We start from the raw sequence: 14,503 nt of genomic DNA on the forward strand, positions 1-14,503 counted from the left end.
CAATGAAACCCAAGATTTTGCATAATTAAAATTCAATAACTGAAAAAAATAAAAGACAGTGACTCCTGTTAAAAATAATGATTGAGTAGTCTCTCCAGTGAAGAAGAATTTTCCAGGCAAAAGCACTGAGACAATCAGTGAGGTCATGTCTTGGGAACATTTGTTAACCCATTTACATTTGTGGAGGAGACTAAGAATACATGTTCTTGGATATACCTATCTAGAATAGGAACACAGGATTCATACGGACAAAGATGTCGAGCTGGAAAATACATGGACAAAATTTTGAAAATTTTGGAAATGTTTTTGACTGTAAATCTCTACATGGTGTTCTTTATATATCCTACTTGCCTAATCTAAGGCACACCCATTTGGAAATGCAAAACATCATTTCATTTTTATGATGACTATAATTCAAATGTAAACAACAGATGGACACATTAACTGAATAAATGAAAGCCATTCATGCCAATCTTGTATAGACAAAGAAGTTTTGTAAAGGTAATGCTCCATTTTTTTTCCTCAGCTTTAATGAGGTATAAGTTAAATGGAATTCAATTAAGGTGACCAACTCATGTTTTTTTTTATACACACCCACAAACACACTCACACACTTTTTGAGAAGATCACCAAAATCAAGCTAATCAATATAATATTATCTCACATAGTTCATATTTTTGTGGGTTTTTTTCATTATTTGTGTGTGTTAAGAATACTTGAGATCAACTCCCAGCAAATTTCCAATATATAATACATTGCTATTAAATTTTAATTAATAGTAAGTTCTCATGTGCACCGTGGTGACTAAATAATAAGTAATTATTCATCTTATAACTGAAAGTCTATACCCTTTGACCAGTACCCCTCACCCCTTTTTCCACTGCTTCATCTCCAGAACCACTATTGTACTGTTTGTTACTCTAAGTTCATCTTTTTTCACTTAGATTCCAAATATAAGTGATGCTATGCAGTATTTACCTTGCTGTGTCTGGTTTATTTTGAATACAATGAAGTCCTTTAGGTTCACCCATATTGTTGTGAATGCAGAATCACCTTTTTAAAGACTGACTAATATGTTATTGGGTGTGTGTGAGTGTGTGTGTGTGTGTGCATTTCCTTAATTTGTTCTTATCCTGATGAACACATAAATGGTTTCTATGTTTCCTACTATATATAATGCTGCAATCAACATGGAAATACATCTATGTCTTTGAGATACTGCTTTCAGTTTCTTTACATATATACCCAGAAGTGGATTATTGGATCTCACTAGTAGTTATATTTTTCATTTACTGAGGAATATATATTCTGTTTTCCATAATGTTTATTAACAATATACGTTCCCTTCAACAGTGTTCAAAGATTTCTTCTTCTCCTTCTCCTTCTCCTCCTCCTTCTCCTCCTCCTTCTCCTCCTCCTCCTCCTCCTCCCCCTCCCCCTCCCCCTCCCCCTCCTCTTCCTCCTTCTTCTTCTTCTCCCCCTCCCCCTCCTTCTCTTCCTCCTTTTTCTTCTTCTTCTTCTTTTTTTTTTGGTACTCAGGATTGAACCCAGTGACACCTACCCACTGAGCCACATCCTCAGCCCTTTTTATATTTTGTTTAGAGACAGCATCTTGCTAAGTTGCTTAGGACCTCACTATGTTGCTGAGGCTAGCTTTGAATTTGTGATCTTCCTGAGCCACTGAGGTTACAGGCATGCACAACTGTGCCAGCTCTCCACATTCTTAATAATGTGTTGTGATTATCTTTAGATTTTCTTAAAGTTGTTATTCTAATAGGTGCAAGGTTATTTTTTATTGTAGTTGTTGTTTACATTTTCATCATTATTATTATTGTTATTAGTTCCATGGTGGTGTGATTACTAAGTCTTCATCTAACAAATTAAAATGCCACCAGCCACAATTATAACACTGAAATGTATAGTATAACAGTCATTGAAACATATATGGGGCTGGCTTGCTCCACCTTTGTGTTTTTGTAAACATTTAAATAATAGTTCTATTTTAATGAGATTTGTAGAATTATCAAAATTATGATTGATAGGGAGTAAAATTATGAAAAATTTTTAAATTGATATTCCTCAGATATGAATTTTCCACATTGGTCTTGTTAGCATTTATAAGTCAATTATAGACTTATGTTCTTAGCTCATAAGTACATTAAGACCTACCTCAAGCTCATTTCAATTATTTGAATATAGCATTTTATTAAAATATTCTAAGCATCATTTTGAAGAATTCATTTTAAGTAAAAGTTAATATTAAATTCATTAATATCACTTCTACTTTCACTCAAAATATTTAAATAAAGTCATTAAACTGCTTCTTAAAGTCAAGAAAAAGTCTCATTAGAAGTATGATTTAATTTAAATGCTGTAGAGACTAAATTTGTTTGTATTTCTGAGTCACTAAATTTACCTTCCTTAGTCATGTCCAACACATCCTCTTCTGGCCACTTTGATTTGATAAAACTCGAAGAACTGTCATAATTTTACTAGAGCTCCCAAAGTTCAGTCACAAAATTATGAATGCTAGTCCAGAAAGGAGGACAAGAATGAAAAATGAGAATGGAGAAGGCCTATAAGAGTCCCATGTGGAGAAATCTTTATTTTTATTTTATTTTATTTTATTGTTGGTTGTTCAAAACATTACATAGTTCTTAATATACCATATTTCACAGATTGATTCAAGTGGGTTATGAACTCCCATTTTTACCCCGTATACAGATTGCTGTGTCACATCAGTTACATTTCCATTGATTTTGCCTTTCTAGTGACTGATGTATTCTGCTGTCTATCCCATTCTCCACTATCCCCCCTCCCCTCCCCTCCCCTCCCCTCCCCTTCTCTCTCTCCACCCCCTCTAATATAAATCGTTTCTTCCACTTATATAATTTTTCTCCTACCCCTCCTTTCCTCTTATATGTAATTGTGTATAACCCTGAGGCTCACCTTCCAATTCCATGCAATTTCCCTTCTCTCTCCCTTTCCCTCCCGCCTATCATCCCTGTTTAATGTTAATCTTCTTCTCAAGCTCTTTGTCCCTACCCTGACCTTGGTTACTCCCCTTATATCAAAGAAGACATTTGGCATTTGTTTTTTAAGGATTGGCTAGCTTCGCTTAGCATAATCTGCTCTAATGCCATCCATTTCCCTCCAAATTCTATGATTGTGTCATTTCTTATTGCAGAGTAATACTCCATTGTGTATAAATGCCACATTTTTTAATCCATTCATCTATTGAAGGGCTTCTAGGTTGGTTCCACAATCTTGCTATCGTGAATTGTGCTGCTATGAACATCGATGTAGCAGTGTCCCTGTAGCATGCTCATGTTAGGTCTTTAGAGAATAGACCGAGAAGGGGAATAGCTGGGTCAAATGGTGGTTCCATTCCCAGCTTTCCAAGAAATCTCCATACTGCTTTCCAAATTGGCTGCACCAATTTGCAGTCCCACCAACAATGAACAAGTGTACCCATTTCCCCGCATCCTGGCCAGCACTTGTTGTTGTTGGACTTCTTAATGGCTGCCAATCTTACTGGAGTGAGATGGTATCTTAGGGTGGTTTTGATTTGCATTTCTCTGACAGCTAGCGATGGTGAGCATTTTTTCATGTACTTATTGATTGATTGTATGTCCTCCTCTGAGAAGTGTCTGTTCAGGTCCTTGGCCCATTTGTTGATTGGGTTATTTGTTATCTTATTATCTAATTTTTTGAGTTCTTTGTATACTCTGGATATTAGGGCTCTATCTGAAGTGTGTGGAGTAAAGATTTGTTCCCAGGATGTAGGCTCCCTGTTTATCTCTCTTATTGTTTCTTTTGTTGAGAGAAAACTTTTTAGCTTGAGTAAGTCCCATTTGTTGATTCTAGTTGTTAACTCTTGCGCTATGGGTGTCCTATTGAGGAATTTGGAGCCCGACCCCACAGTATGTAGATCATAGCCGACTTTTTCTTCTATCAGACGCCGTGTCTCTGATTTAATATTGAGCTCCTTGATCCATTTTGAGTTAACTTTTGTGCATGGCGAGAGAAAGGGATTCAGTTTCATTTTGATGCAAATGGATTTCCAGTTTTCCCAGCACCATTTGTTGAAGATGCTATCCTTCCTCCATTGCATGCTTTTAGCCCCTTTATCAAATATAAGATAGTTGTAGTTTTGTGGATTGGTTACTGTGTCTTCTATTCTGTACCATTGGTCCACTCGCCTGTTTTGGTACCAGTACCATGCTGTTTTTGTTACTATTGCTCTGTAGTATAGTTTGAAGTCTGGTATAGCTATACTGCCTTATTCACACTTCCTGCTTAGCATTGTTTTTGCTATTCTGGGTCTTTTATTATTCCATATGAATTTCCTGATTGTTTTATCTATTTCTACAAGAAATGCTGTTGGGATTTTGATTGAGATAGCATTGAACTTATAGAGAACTTTTGGTAATATCGCCATTTTGATGATGTTAGTTCTGCCTATCCATGAACAGGGTATATTTTTCCATCTTCTGAGGTCTTCTTCTATATCTCTCTTTAGGGTTCTGTAGTTTTCATTGTATAGGTCTTTCACCTCTTTTGTTAGGTTGATTCCCAAGTATTTTATTTTTTGGGGGGATATTGTGAATGGAGTAGTTGTCCTCATTTCCGTTTCAGAGGATTTGTCGCTGATATACAGGAATGCATTTGATTTATGCGTGTTGATTTTATATCCTGCCACTTTGCTGAATTCATTTATTAACTCTAATAGTTTCTTTGTAGACCCTTTTGGGTCTGTTAGGTATAGAATCATATCGTCTGCAAATAGTGATAATTTAAGTTCTTCTTTTCCTATTTTTATGCCTTTAATTTCTTTCGTCTGTCTAATTGCTCTGGCCAGTGTTTCGAGGACTATGTCTTTAATGGTAGCATGATGTCAATGAAATGCACTGCCTTGGGAGAATTCAGTTTTGATTCTGTCTCATGAACTGTCCACAGAGCGCAAATCTAACAAAGTTCTTTAACCTCCCTGAATAAACATTTTTCTTCTTGAAAAATAGCAAAAAAAAAAGAAAGAAAAAATTACGTAGGATTATTATAATTTTCAAATGGGATACAGTATGAAATTAAAGCTCAATAAATGTTTTAAAAGGAGAAAAACACTATTACCTATACTCGAGAAATTTTTTCCCTAATTTTCTCTCTCCAGTTTTTTACATATGAAAGACTCTATTAACATTGTGCTACAGAAATTGACCTTCTAGGATAAAATATTCTTCAGAACTCTATAGAATTCTTCCATTCAGCTTCTGATCTTTACATTTCTATTTCACAGTTCAATTTCTTTCCAGACCTGAGCTAATAACATTGTAAAGCCATAATTCAAAGCAAAATACTATTGTTCTTTTCTGGAGAATTCTCTGGCTCCTCACTCACTGATGTAGATATGGTATACCATCATTTAGTACCTGGGATATTGTAGAAATCAATCGCATTATCCTCTCATCATATATAATTGAGATAATACCAATGTATTGTGAACCACTTTCAGTTAGTGCCTGAGTTACCATTCAGATGTTAAAGAAACTCAGTGCTTATTTCACCCTGCATACATGTTTCTGGAATTGTCTCAGAGCCCCAAAGTGAAGCAACATGAACCTTTATATAGTTATCTCCAAATATTACCTGAAACTCCATGGGTTTTGCCTAACCTTCTGTATTCCAATAATAGTATTAACTAATTATCTATTTCTTCTGTAACAGAACCTTATATCCTTTCTTTAGACTCAGCTGAACAAAGTGATAAACTATAAAATCAAAAAATGACTCATAATCCCATGTCTACACTAGCTACCAGAATCCTACAAGTGTCTTAATTTTTCTGTATCCTGCTTTGTCCCCAAGTGTTTATGCTAAGGCATACACCTACTAAGACACCAGCCCTATACTCCTGTCCCAGGGTGGATGGTGAACCTCTTGATACTTCAATAATGTTATCACTAAGGAGACAGAAAAACTAGAATACTTTTCTGCCTTTTTATGGTGACTTTGCTCTTTAAATCTCTGTTGAGATTATTGTAGAAACTATATATAAGGAAGGAAAATCATACGAGAAACAAAAAACACAATGTGTCGGCAAACCTCACCAACCCTCAGGAATGCCTACGTAGACTTTGTAAAAGTTGAGTTAGAACATTAATCTTGAATATAAGATAATCACACCTTCTATTCTCTTACCATCTGTTTTATAAAATTCAATTTCTTTTTTTCTGATTGAAAGACACAACTCAAGGACACTGATAGATGAAAGTCAGACTATTTTTGTTACTTACAGTTCTGAATAGAGAAGGCTACCAGACAGGGACACAGAAGGCTCTCTCAGGGACAAAATAGCAGCAAGCTACAGCTGTAGAAGACGATTTTATTTTTGTATAGCAACTGGGGTACAGTTAGAGTTCATGAGCTCCCTGCAGAGTGGCTAATTTGAAAAAATTGGGGAGTGGGGGTTTCTGGTGCCTAGGGTCTGTCCCTCTCTACATGGCCCTGCAGCCACTAGGGCAGGCAGGAACATAGTAGCCCTAGTGGGTTGGAACCCAAGAAAGGAAGTAGCTGGGATGTGGATTTAATTAGCTGTTCAAACAAGAAACTAAGACCTCCAAAACTAGGTCAAGACAGCATTTAAAAGAAAAAAAAAATCAAGTATATATTATACCACCTGCCATACCCTCATGCCCACGAGAAACTTGGTAGTCCAAATAGCAACACTGAGAAAGTAAATACAGGAGGGAAGGGGCTCAACTCAGCAAAGACTATAGAGAATGCAGCTGCCAATGCACTAACCCAGCACAACCAAGGGCAAGTCCAAGAGAGGACCTCCACTATTAAACCACAGCAAAACTGCCCTCTTGCCAATAAGACACAGTCAGTATCTGAGATCCCCACTAATTTGTTAGCAGCTCCCTCTCTCTTAGGGAATAAGAAGTTAGGCAGGAGTTAGAGAGAAGTAGGTATGAATTTCCAATTTCCTTTTTTAATTTTTTCTTTAGGATTTATGATAATAATAAAAAAAATCAGTTTCTAAAGATATGGCCTGAAGATAACTGAATCAAAAACCCAAGGATGCATTTTGACAGAATTGTCTTTAACAATCCATAACTTGCTTGGGATTAATGCTGACGTGTAACAAATCCTAGGGATTATTCTGAAAATTGACTCAGATGTCTAGACTCTGTAATATGGTTTGCAAGGCCTTCCATGGCCTAGGTCTCAACTGCATTCATTTTCTCTGCACAACATGTACTTGGATGTTCTTTGTGGCTGTATTTTATTTGCATCAGGTACATAGACAAATTACAGACAATAAGTTATCATAACTGGTATTTCAGAATTAGGCAGAGAATTAGCATGTTTCGATCATACATTGTGAGGTGGCCACTGGCATCTGGGAGGTGAGCCAAGGTCATAGCACACCATACTATATACCACACTAAAGAGTCTGGACTTCTTTTTAAAATTTCACAGCAATGATTAATCATCAAAGAGTTTTAACCATGGAAGGGAGATTATTATATTTGAGCTATAGTTAGATGCTCTATCTACTGTATGGAAGATGATTAGGGGGAGGTGAAATGAACTTCAAGTCCAGGTACAAGGCTGTCATTGTCATGGAGATGGGAGACGTTGGTGATCCACGTTAAATTCTAAGGAGGTGGAACGAAAAATAATGGATGGATCCAACAGGTTATTAAGAAGAAAAAAAATGAAAGGATTAAATGATTCATTCAATGTAGAGAGTTGAATGACTGGAAGATCTCTCTTAGGGTTCACATCTGGAATGCCCCGCGAAAGCTCACACATCAGGCAATGCAGCAATGTTCAGAGGTGAAATGATTCCCATCATGAGGGTTCTGACCTCACGGGTGTACTAATCCATTTGTTGAATTAATAATTTGAGTGGATCAACAAGAAGATGGTGAACACTATGGGCAGATGGGACATGGCTAGAGGGAGTAGATCAACTGTGGTAAGGTCCCTGGTCCCTTCCTGTGTCTCCCTCTCTGCTTCCCAGTTACCTAACTTCCAATCTACATGAATCTTAGCAGCTTTCCTCTCTCACCATGAGAGGCTCTGCCTCAGAGCCTCCAGACCAGGACCGACCCTCTGAACCAATGAGCCAAAGTGAAACTTTCTTCCCCAAAGTTGTTCTTGTCAGTTGTTGTATGAACAGTGAAGATAAACTGACTCACACATTCACGAACTTGTTCAAAAATTCAGTGATCTCTGAGGTACCTCAGTGGGAACCCTGAGGAACACTTGCTATTTCTGATCTTAGGATGCCTCCCCTAGAGTCCTTCATGTCACAGGGTCCTTAAAGATAACCCCAGAACAGCATTCATCAAAACACATTGTAATTGTTGACTTTTATCCTCTACTCAGTATTATCTTGTGAGCTTCTTGTTGACAGAGTCTTACCTCTGTGGCTCTGAAGTACTACCTAATCCACCAAAAGAATAATCAATAGTTTAAACGTTGTCCTCGGGTTTATCATATATAGCCTTTACAATGTTGAGGTTAAGTTCCTTCTGTTCTTAGCTTCCCTAGCGTTTTAAACATAAATGGGTGCTACGTTTTGTCAAACTCTTTTCTATGTCTATTGATGTAATCATGTGATTCTTGTCCTTAACTCTATTTATGTGATGAATTACATTTGTTGATTTGTGTATGTTGAACCAAACTTGGATCTCTGGGATGAATCCCACTTGATCATAATGTACTCTTTTTTAATATGATTTTATACATGGTTTGCCAATATTTTATTATGAATTTTTACATCTATGTTCATCAAGAATATTGGCCTGAAGTTTTCTTTCCTTGATACCTTGGGTTTGGTATCAGGGTTATACTAGATTCACAAAATGAATTTGACAATGTTCCTTCCTAAATAAATTGCAGGGGGATGGAAGGATTCTATCAAACTAAAAGAATAAACAGGAAGTAGAACAAGGAAATTAAGTGGGAGGGAGAAAGGACAGGATAAGGTAAAATCAGTGGTATGAATCTGAGCTAACTTCCAATCTACATGTATTTATATGCTACAGAGAATCTCAACATTATGTATGTCCACAAGACACTAACTTTATAAAAAAATAGAGAAAATAGAAAAATCAGTAGAGGAAAGAAAATAGAGGAAGGTAGAAAAGAAAGAGGAAGGAAAAGTACTGGGACTTACTTGGAGAAAATCATATTCCATGCATTTGTAATTATGTCAAAATAAATCCTAATGTTAAGTATAACTAACATGATCCAATAAAAAGGTGATAAAAAGAGAGAGAAGGAGATTATTAAATGGGTAATTTGCTCTAATAAAAAAATGTTTCATTGTCTTCAACAAACACATGTCTATATGTCACTTTATATTGAGTGTAGGTTATGGAGCTCTTACTTCTACTATCCTATAAGAATCTCTCCTACAACTTGGGACTCAAGGAGAAGGATACTTTCATCTTGCAGTATCATTATCTTCCAGCTTTAAGGAAACTCAATTGGCACTTGGAAGAAGAAATAATGGGGAAATCAAACCTGACTCCCATGATCAGAGAGTGAAATATATCACTGATACCAACAATTCCCTGTGGGACCTGAAGGATCCAATAAGAGCAAAGTAGTTTGGACACACACACACACACACACACACACACACACACACACAGATAACATCAATAGAAGGACATAAAGTGGAAGGTAAGAAGAGGGAGACAAGGGATTAAATATGACTAGAGAGAAGAAAATAAGAGTTAATTCCTAAAATTCTGAAAGGAAAATAAGTCACACAACATGCAACAGATGACTTAATAAATACGGTGGCAAATACACTGAAAAGGTCCCTATTCTATCCAAATCAAGACTATGTGCTGTTAAGCAAGCATATATAGTTACAAAATAATACTTTATATCACTATATTATAGCAAGTCACAATGTGAGGTTATTCACGGCTTTACATACTTCCTCAAATATTTCATCGCTTAATTATGCTATTTCAAGTATAATAACTTTGAAGTTACTATACTACTTGGGTTTTCCTTCTCATCCAGAGAAAGGTTGAAGAGTAAAACTCAAGTATAAGGATTTAGGAATTTTTGTGTGTGTGTGTGATGGAGTGTCAAATTACTTAGAATTCAGAAATGTAACACTGGGGTATATAGAGATTAAAGTACATCTGCTTAAAACTTATGACCTGATCTTCCTTATACAGTTACTTAATGCAGTTACCTAATACAATTTATAGTATGCATTTTACAGGAATATGAACCTTGGTCTCAGAAGGTATCCTTACTATGCAAAATATTCCACTAGTTATCCAGTTGTATTTGTATGTTTCAACAGATTTGTTTTGCACATTTATTTTTAAACATAAAATTAGTTTTCCTCGCTTGATTTTATAGCAAAATTAGCATATTCATAACATTAAAGGTATTATTGAAATTCTGACTCTGGAACTGCACTTTAGTAAATACATCTTAATGTGTGTTCATGAACTATAACAGGCAGTGACATTGCATAATATGAAACCACCCAAGATATGAATGGATTAGTATGTTAAAGGGAAAATGTAAATGTGAAACCTAAATGAAATAGTAAAATATTCTGCTCCTTAAGAGGTTTTCTAATTGTCATGGAGTAACTCCTCAAAACCATTCTTCTAATTTTCATTTAATTTTACAGAGCCTTAATTTCTTCATTTATTTACTGCAGAGGTGGTTTTTGAGGAAATTATAGAAAGATACTTAGAAAAACTATCAACTGATAACCTATAATCATTAAAAACAGTCCCTATTGCCAAACTATTCAAAATTATGAATACACATGAAGTTGATAGGATCATATAAAAAGTTAAGAGCAATACTAACATGGCTGTTTATAAAATTTCTATCTTGTTGGTAGATTGAGGTCAAGAGCCTAAAAATTATGGTAGAAATAAGACATTACTATGATACTGGAATACAACTTTTAGAGTACTGCCATATCAGATAAAAATCTTATGTAGAGTATTTTTTACCTCTGTATGTAAAATCAGTGTATAATGCTATTTTGTTTAATCTTTGCATCTCCTTTTTATATCAAGTTATACTAGCTGTGTCTGGAACATGTTTTCTGTCTCTATCCTGTGAAATAATTTTGTAACGTGAGGTTTACTGGGTTATTGAAATTTTAGTAGAAATATCCTGTCAAACAATCTGTGTCTGGTATATGTAGGTGAGGAGGGGAAAACTGGGTGGATTTTAATGTAACGTTTATATTCTTATAATTATTAGCTTGGTCTGATATCCTTCCTACTTGAATCCACTTTTAAAAGTTAGTTTTCTTTTTAAGGTGTTCTCCATTTTACTTAAGTGGATTTTTATATGGCTAATTCTTACAAAACTTGCATGTCTATTTAAATGGAATGGGATGATATTTTGGATACAGAGATAGAAACACAAATCTTTACTATAATGGATCCCAACATTTGCTCTAATTGTTAAATATAAGATTTTATATATTTATAAAAGTATCATTGGTTATTAAAAATTTGTTAATTGCTGAGAGATATTAAAATCTGTCTCTATGAATTTATCAAGATCTCTTTGCAATTTTGCCTTTTGTTTTTCATTAAAGCTCTTAGATGAATCCTGGACCTGAGTGGTTACGTCTTTCTGGAAAAACAGTTCATTTCATCATTGTGTCCTTAATAAGGATTCACCATCCTTAAAAATGTCTTCAAGGACAGGTGAACACCAGCTATTTGGGGTTAATACTTTCCTGGTGTCACTTTCCCCATTCATTATTGTTTGAGTCCTTATATATTTGAGTCACTTTATCTATAAGTATTCTTATGACTGATGGCTTCATATGCCATTTCAGACTCCTTGTTTTCAAGGTGTAACTTTATTCCATCTATATTAATAGGTGATTATTGATCCTGTTTTGTTTTTACAATCCCCTGAAATTTTGACTTCAATCTACCAAACTTGGTTTCTTTATTTTTGTTAAGTTTGGTTTGGTTTTCTACCTTATCTTTTACTTTTGTTATTGGTTTCAAAAGTATATATTCTAATTCTTTTATTTTCAAGTGCTAATGCTTAAATTCTAATTCACATATGTAATAAAGGATAAAATTATTTATCTCAATTATACTGAAAGAAAAGCAGATCTTATCTTTAATTTTGATCTCCTTTAACTTCTTTGAACATTATTTTACCTGATATGTTAATATATGCCTTGCCTTAGTATCAATTAGTATCAATGAACTATTTGTACTTTGTATTATTCATGTCCAGTGCTTACTTATTAATTACAAACATATTTACCCATTTATTTGTACAAGAATACTTGTGAAAAATAATTGGCTGAGCATATCTATGATCCTTTGGGTTCATAACATTTCTTAAGAATAATTTATAGGTTTTCTCAGATATATCTCTATTAAAATTGTGCAGACGCTCTCCAAAAGAATATATATTTTCCCCTTTCCATCGTCAGTAATAATTAAACTGTGTTTTAAAGCTCTCCCCTGACAACTTTTTAAATAAATTGGAAAAATTCTCAAATACATTGAAATATCATTCTACTGTTCTGGTCAATGAAAAATTGGATTATCTATCTAATTGTGGTAATTTAAAAAGGCAATTATAATATATTATAATCTCATAGTTATTATTACAGTGTTATACAAATTCAGTATTAGTTTATTTGTAGGAAGAACAGATGAAGGCCATTTTTGCATTTGATATCTAGACCCGACTTTCTCTGTTTTCTGTAACTGGTTATGAGAACGTAGGAATAACTTCTTTGTCATCATATTTAAAGAATATTGATTGATTGACTACTTAAGGCCTGGGAGTACATGAGTTTTTTTTAAGAGCATGTATTTTAAGAATGAAATGGGTACAGATGGAATCATTTACACTAATATGCAGATATGGCAAGGATTTCCTTCATAGTTCTACCACAATAGAGCCAAACTTTTATTACTTTTTATCCTTACTGTTGTTTCTTCCTTGATGTTGAAATTATCTATCATAATAATACTGTGTAACAAACTGCCAAGACATTCAGGGTCTGAGAGCAATCACCATGTCTTACTTGTTACATAACTAATAGGGTAGCAGGTAGAACTCCTAGTTTTTCTGTGTTCACGCATTCCTCTGCAGTCTGGTGAAAAGTATGAAGCTGGTCCTGCTAATATTGGCCTAGGTTTCTCATGTGTGCCTGGTTGGCTAGGTGCATGTGGGCCAGTCTTTATGTTTCTTTCTCACATACTTCTTTTAGGCTGGCCTGTACATGTTTCAGTATTAGTAACAAAAGCACAAGAGTAGAAATGGCAATGTGCATGTGCATTTTCAAATTTCTGCTAGTGTCAAATTTTCTAATAATCAGTTGGCTAAAGAAAGGCAATAAGGATAGGCTTCAAATCAATGAAGGAGCATATTAGCAAAATAATGGATATGAGGAAGTCTTAAAATTGGTGCCATTATTGCAATCAATTACCAATTTTATTTATGTGAGTTTTTATGATTTCTCATCCTCCCTCTGTAAACACCATATTGTAGTGGCAAATCTCTCGACTACATTCCCAGTGAGAAAATTCAGTCATATAAATTCCTCAAAATCACACAACTAGTTATTTCTTAAAATAGATTTTGAAGGCAGGCTTTCTGACTCAAGCTACTAATTTCTTTTCTATTTACTATTCTTCACCCCTTTCCACTTGCTATCCATTTTTTTAAATGCTTGATTTGTTTACATTTTTGTTTTAGGCTAGTAAGTTTTGTTGGATTACAATTAAAGTTCAATATCAGTCACAAGCATAATAAATCAATAGGATTTCTAGCCATAAATTGCACAAAAATATTTATTGGTTTTGTTTTAGTTTTTGTTTTTCTTTCTGCAGGGAAATATGCAAATGGTAACTCTCTGTAGCATTGTGGTGCATTATTTTTCCTGTTATAAATATCACATTAAAGGAGTAAATGGTATGGGTCAAATCTCTCATTTTGCATTTTACTCTACATAATTTAAGAAATTTTTGACAGCTATTTTATCTTTATGTGCATCAATAAAAGATCACCCAGAAAGTTCATACCTATATATTAGATGAAAATATTGAAGTTAATTCTTCTTAGCATGTTTGTATTTATTTATATAGTAAACATCCATTGGAAATTTAAATCAAATCTATTATTTAGAAGGTCATGGCAAGGTTAGATCTCTTATTAAAGCCGTCATTCTTCTGTGCTGCTCTCATTGCATTTTTTTTTTTTTTTTGATAAAGTGAAACTTTCTATTTCATTGCAAGAGTCATTATTGCTTTCTTTTGGTTACTGGAAGCTGATCCTTCCTGAACTAGTGTCAGAATTGCCAAAATTACACCAAGCTCCTGTTCCCCCACCCCAAATACATACACTCTATAGTTTGTATCCTCTTTGTTAAGCCTTCAAATTGTACAAAAATATTATTGATACAATTTTAATTTCATCATATTTTTTATCTAATTCAAAACTC

Source organism: Spermophilus citellus (genome assembly GCF_964194105.1).
Source record: "Spermophilus citellus genome assembly, chromosome: 17".
Classification (NCBI taxonomy): Eukaryota; Metazoa; Chordata; class Mammalia; order Rodentia; family Sciuridae; genus Spermophilus; species Spermophilus citellus.